Source organism: Ictidomys tridecemlineatus, chromosome X, assembly GCF_052094955.1.
Source record: "Ictidomys tridecemlineatus isolate mIctTri1 chromosome X, mIctTri1.hap1, whole genome shotgun sequence".
In the NCBI taxonomy this organism is placed as follows: domain Eukaryota; kingdom Metazoa; phylum Chordata; class Mammalia; order Rodentia; family Sciuridae; genus Ictidomys; species Ictidomys tridecemlineatus.
This window is the reverse complement of record NC_135493.1, coordinates 108613949-108619948: the sequence shown is the minus strand read 5'-3', so window position 1 is coordinate 108619948 and position 6000 is coordinate 108613949.

Genomic DNA, 6000 nt, shown 5'->3' with positions numbered 1-6000 from the left:
TCGGCGGATATAACATCTTTGTATGTGGTGCTGAGGATTGAACCTGGGCCGCACGCATGCCAGGCAAGCGTGCTACCGCTTAAGCCACATCCCCAGCCCACTTTTGCATTTTTTAAAGCAATTTTTAAAAAAAAAATTATTTATTTTTACGTAGTGCTGAGGATCGAACATAGGGCCTCTCATGCGCTAGGCGAGCGCTCTACCGCTGAGCCACAACCCCAGCCCAAGCAATTCTTCTTTCATGCCTTTATTTTATTTATCTATTTTTATGTGGTACTAAGGCTTGAACCCAGTGCCTCACATGTGCTAGGCAAGCACTCTACCACTGAGCCACAACTTCTGCCCCCCCTTTGCATCTTTATTCCTATTTAATTCCATAAATTGTCAGTAATCTACCACACTAATTTAACTATTCATTTCATAAGTATTTATGAGCATCTACTATCTGGCAAGTCCTGTTCTATGCACTGTGCATCTATCAATATATAAAACATGGAAATCCTTGCCCACATATAGTTTATATAAATCAGGTAATAAACAAAAGAAATAAGCAAACTATATGACCTAGTAGAATGTGCTAAATTCTATGGGGAACAGAAGTAGGGGAAGAGGCATTCCAATTTTACATTTCTTTCTTTCTTGTTTTTTTTTTTTTTCGTTTGTTTGTTTGTTTGTTTATTTGTTTGTTTTGGTACCAGGGATTGAACTCAAGGGTGCTTTACCACTGAGCAACATCCCTGAGTTGCTGAAGGCCCACACTAAGTTTCTGAGCCTGGCCTCATACTTGGGATCCTCCTGAGTCAGCCTCCTGAATTGCTGGGATTACAAATGTGCACTGCCTCGACCAACTAAGGCATTCCAATTTGAACTGGGATGATCAGGATAGGAGGTGTCATTTGAGGTTTGACTTGAAGATGAGGGAACAGACTACAAAAAGCCTTGTAGACCACTGTAAGATCTTTGACCTTTGAGAAATTTGGAACCATCGGAAGATTTTGAAACCAGGAGCAGTATGATTTGACACTCAGTCTGCTGTGTAAATAACAGAATTTAGGTGGACAAGAATGGAAATGGAAAGATGGTTTGTGAGACTATTCCAAGAATGGAATGGATGGAGGTTACAGTGGAGACAGTGAGAAGTGGATAGACTACAAATATTCTGATGGTACAGCCAACAGAATTTCCTGGATATAGGCATAAAGGAAAGAGAGGAGTCAAGGATATTGCCAAGGTTTCTGATCTGGGCAACTGAAAAGATGGATTTTTCATTTTCTAAGATCTGGAAGACCTCAAGAGGAGCAGGTTTGATGGGTGTGGGAGCAGAAAATAGAAAGTGCAATGACTGCACCCAGGGACATGCCAAGGATGGGGTGCCCTCTGGGAGAAAACAGGAAATTGGCCTAGAAGATCAGATCAAGTGTGGTATGCTATAGGCCAGAGAGAAAGGTTGTATTAGTCATTAAACATCCACTATCAATAAAAATGCAATGAACATCACAATTTTAATTGAATATAATTACTTTGAAACATGATGCAAACAATTCCCCTTGTAAATGAAATGTTTAAAAAGAATAAATTTTAAAGCACATTGATCACTTTGTACTGTTATGAGCCAATGAAAAATAACACTATGCTTCAGAAGGTTCAAAATTTGAACCATATATTCAAGACTTCAAGATGTGTTTGCAAAACTACCAGAGAGCTGAGTGTAACTGGAGCAAGGACTGGGCCCTGGGACACACAAATGTGAGGGAGTCATCCGGAAGAAGATAAGGAACCTTCAAGGAGACATAGAAGGAGTAGCCAGTGAGATAAGAGTAAGACAAAGAGTGTGCTATGCTAAGCTGAATAGGAAAGTGCTGTAGTTGCCAAACATCCACTATCAATGAAAAATGAAATAAATGTCTCCATATTAACTGGATGCATTCATTTTGAAACACATTTTAGACAATACTCCCTTGTAAACAAAAATGTTAAAAAGAACAACCCTTCCAAAAGTTAATCATTTTTAAGCCGTTTGTGAACGAATGAAAAGTAACACAATACTTTTTTTTTTGAGGTATTGGGAGTTGAACCCAGGGTTGTTTTACCACTGAGATACATCTCCAGTCCTTTTTATTTTTCTATTTGGAAACACAGTCTCACTGAATTGCTGAGGCTGGCCTTGAACTTGTGATCCTCCTGTCTCAGCCTCCCAAGTTGCTGCAATTGTAGTCATGTGTCACCACACCCAACAATGCTATATTTTAGAAACCACATATTCATGATACTGCATTTCAGTCATGGTAACATACACAAACCCAACTGTGAATGCCAGAATTGAGATGAGGAGTAGCAATGAAGAGCTACTATATAGTGTTGCATGATGAAAGTGAAAAACAAACAAACAAAACCCTCCAAAATTGCTTCTTCCACTAGCACAACTCTAAGATTTGAGGGCCATGGTTAAGGATATAAACAGGATTGAATGTAGGCTCTGAGATTATTTATGGTTCTAAAACTAAGTGGGGTTTTTTGGGGGGTGGGGATACTGTGGATTGAACCCAGGGGTGCTTAAACACTGAGCCACACCCACAGCTTTCTTTAGAAGAATTTTTTTAGAGTTGTAGATGGACAGAATACCTTTATTTATTTGTATGTGATGCCGAGGATCGAACCCAGTGCCTCTACCACTAAGCCACAGCTCCATCCCCAACTCACATCCTTTTTTGAGATAAGGTCTTGCTAACTTGCTTAGGGCCTCACTAAATAGCTGAGTCTGGCCTTGCAATCCTCCTGCCTCAGTCTCCCTAGTCACTGGAATTACAGTCATGCTCTATCACACCCAGTTAAAACTAAGTTCTTTTAAAACAGTGATTGCATAACTATCTCAAGACAACATTTTTTTTTCCAGTACTGGAGATTGAAACCAGGAGTGTTTAACTCTACCACTGAGGTATCCACCCCAGTCCTTTTAATTTTTTATTTTGAGACAGTTTGGCTAACTTGCCAAGGCTGGCCTTGGATTTGCAATCCACCTGCCTCGGTCTCCTGAATCAAGGCAAATTTTTCTTTGTAGATACAGAGACTTTAAGTCAGTCAGTTTTGATCCCCTCTGCTTTGGGTGTGGGTAACTGATGAGAAAGCAGGAAGATAATTTCACATATGAACATTGAGCCCAGGTCTGGCTGAAAGTGAAGCTGAATTTCATGCTGTCTAGAGACTAGGGAGAAGAGGCTTGGTGCTGTCTTGGTGAGGGATGGTAGAATGCTAAGTATAGGTGAGACAAGAGAGCTTTCTGGGATTGAAAGTCCCCATACTGTCAGATAGCAATTCTTCCCAAACTGATCTATAGATTCATACAGTCCCTATCATCCTGGGGGTGTACCTCAGTAGTACAGTGTGTGCTTTGCATGAATGAGGTCCTGAGTTCAATTCCCGGCTCACACACACAAAAAAAAAAAAAAAAAGAAGAAAAGAAAAAAAGAAAAAGAAAGAAAACAACCCAATCAAAAATCCAGAAGGAATGGAGAAATGGATATGGACTTTCAATTTTAAAAGATGAGCTGGGTGTGGTAGTGCACACCTATAATGCCAACTACTTGGGAGGCTAGTAGGAGGATCACAAGTTTGAGGCTAGCTTAGACAACTTTGTGAGACCCTGTCTCAAAATAAAAATAGCTAGGTACAATGGCACATGTCTATAATCCCAGCAGCTCAAAGGCTGAGACAGGAGGACCAAGGTTGGTAAGGGCTCAAGAGGGGAATCCTTTTTCTTTGTGGTACTGGGGATTGAACCCAGGGCCTTGTGTGTACAAGTCAGGCATTCTACCAACTGAGCTATATCCTCAGCACATGAGGGGAAAGGATCACAAGTCTGAAGCCAGCCTCAGGAACTTAGTGAGGCCCTCAGTAATTTAATGAGACCCTCTCTCAAAATTAAAAATAAAAGGTACTGGGAATGTGGCTCAGTGATTAAGCATGCCTGGGTTCAATCCCTGGTACAAAAATAAATAAATAAATAAATAAAATAAGGACTGAGGCTATACAGAAGAAAAATTCTCCATAAGCAAAATCCAAAAGTTCTAGAGATCTGTTTTACAACAGTGTGCATATCATTAACACTATTGGATGTACACTTAAACATGGTTAAGATGGTAAATTTTATGCTATTTTTGCCATAATTTATTTATTTATTGGTACAGGTGTGAGCCACTGTGCCCAGCAACCACAATTTTTTAAAATACAGCAGACTTCTTTATAGAAATTGATAAGCTGATCCTAAAAGAGATACAGGAATACAAAGACCCCAGAAAGACAAAACAATTTTGAAAAAGAACACAGTTAAAGGACTTACACTTCTCAGTTTCAAAATGTAGTACAAAATTCATAAAAAAAATGCTCACCATCTCTAGCAGTCAGAGAAATGCAAATCAAAACCACCCTAAGATACCATCTCACTCCAGTTAAGATTGGCAGCCATCATGAAGTCAAACAACAACAAGTGCTGGCAAGGATGTGGGGAAAAGGGTACACTTGTACATTGCTGGTGGGACTGCCAATTGATGCGGCCAATATGGAAAGCAGTATGGAGATTCCTGGGAAAGCTGGGAATGGAACCACCATTTGACTCAGCTATTGCCCTTCTCGGACTATTCCTTGAAGACCTTAAAAGAGCATACTACAGGGACACAGCTACATCGATGTTCATAGCAGCACAATTCACAATAGCTAGACTGTGGAACCATCCCCGATGCCCCTCAATAGATGAATGGATAAAAAAAATGTGGCATTTGTACACAATGGAGTACTACGCAGCACTAAAAAATTACAAAATCATGGAATTTGCAGGGAAATGGATGGCATTAGAGCAGATTATGCTAAATGAAGCTAGCCAATCCCTAAAAAACAAATGCCAAATGTCTTCTTTGATATAATGAGAGCAACCAAGAACAGAGCAGGGAGGAAGAGCAGGAGGAAAAGATTAACATTAAATAGAGTCATGAGGTGGGAGGGAAAGGGAGAGAAAAGGGAAATTGCATGGAAATGGAAGGAGACCCTCATTGTTATACAAAATTACATATAAGAGGTTGTGAGGGGAATGGGAAAAAATAAGGAGAGAAATGAATTACAGTAGATGGGGTAGAGAGAGAAGATGGGAGGGGAGGGGAGGGGGGATAGTAGAGGATAGGAAAGGTAGCAGAATACAACAGTTACTACTATGGCATTATGTAAAAATGTGGATGTGTAACCGATGTGATTCTGCAATCTTTGTAATGTTTTGAATAACTAATAAAAAAATGTAGTACAAAATTGCCAGAAAAGCGGGGGGCTGGGGTTGTGGCTCAGTGGTAGAGCACTTGCCTAGCATGTATGAAGCACACACTGCACTACTGAGGTACACCCCCAGGATAATAGGGATTGTTTGAATCTATAGATCAATTTGGGAAGAATTGCCATATGACAGTATGGGGACTTCCAATCCCAGAAAGCTCTCCTATCTCATCTATACTTAGCATTCTACCATCCCTCACCAAGACAGCACCAAGCCTCTTCTCCCTAGTCTCATGAATCTCAGCACCACATATAAGTAAATAAAGGTCCATTAACAACTAAAAAAATATTTTTTATTTTTTTTAAAAAAATATTTTTTAAAAAAAATTACCAAAAAATAAATCAAATAGTGTAGTACCAGTATAAGAATAAATATAAAGAGCTATGGAACAGGGCTGAGGTTGTGGCTCAGTGGTAGAGCACTTAACTAGTATGTGTAAAGCACTGAGTTTGATTCTTAGCACTGCATGTAAATAAATAATTAAAATAAAGGTCCATCAACAACTAATAAAAATATTTCTTTAAAAAAGAGCAATGGAGGGGCTGGGGTTGTGGCTCAGTGGTAGAGCACTTACCTAGTATGTGTAAAGCACTGGGTTCAATCCTAAGCACCACATAAAAATAAAGACAATAAAGTCCATCAACAACTAAAAATATATTTTTTAAAAAAAGAGCAATGGAGGGTTG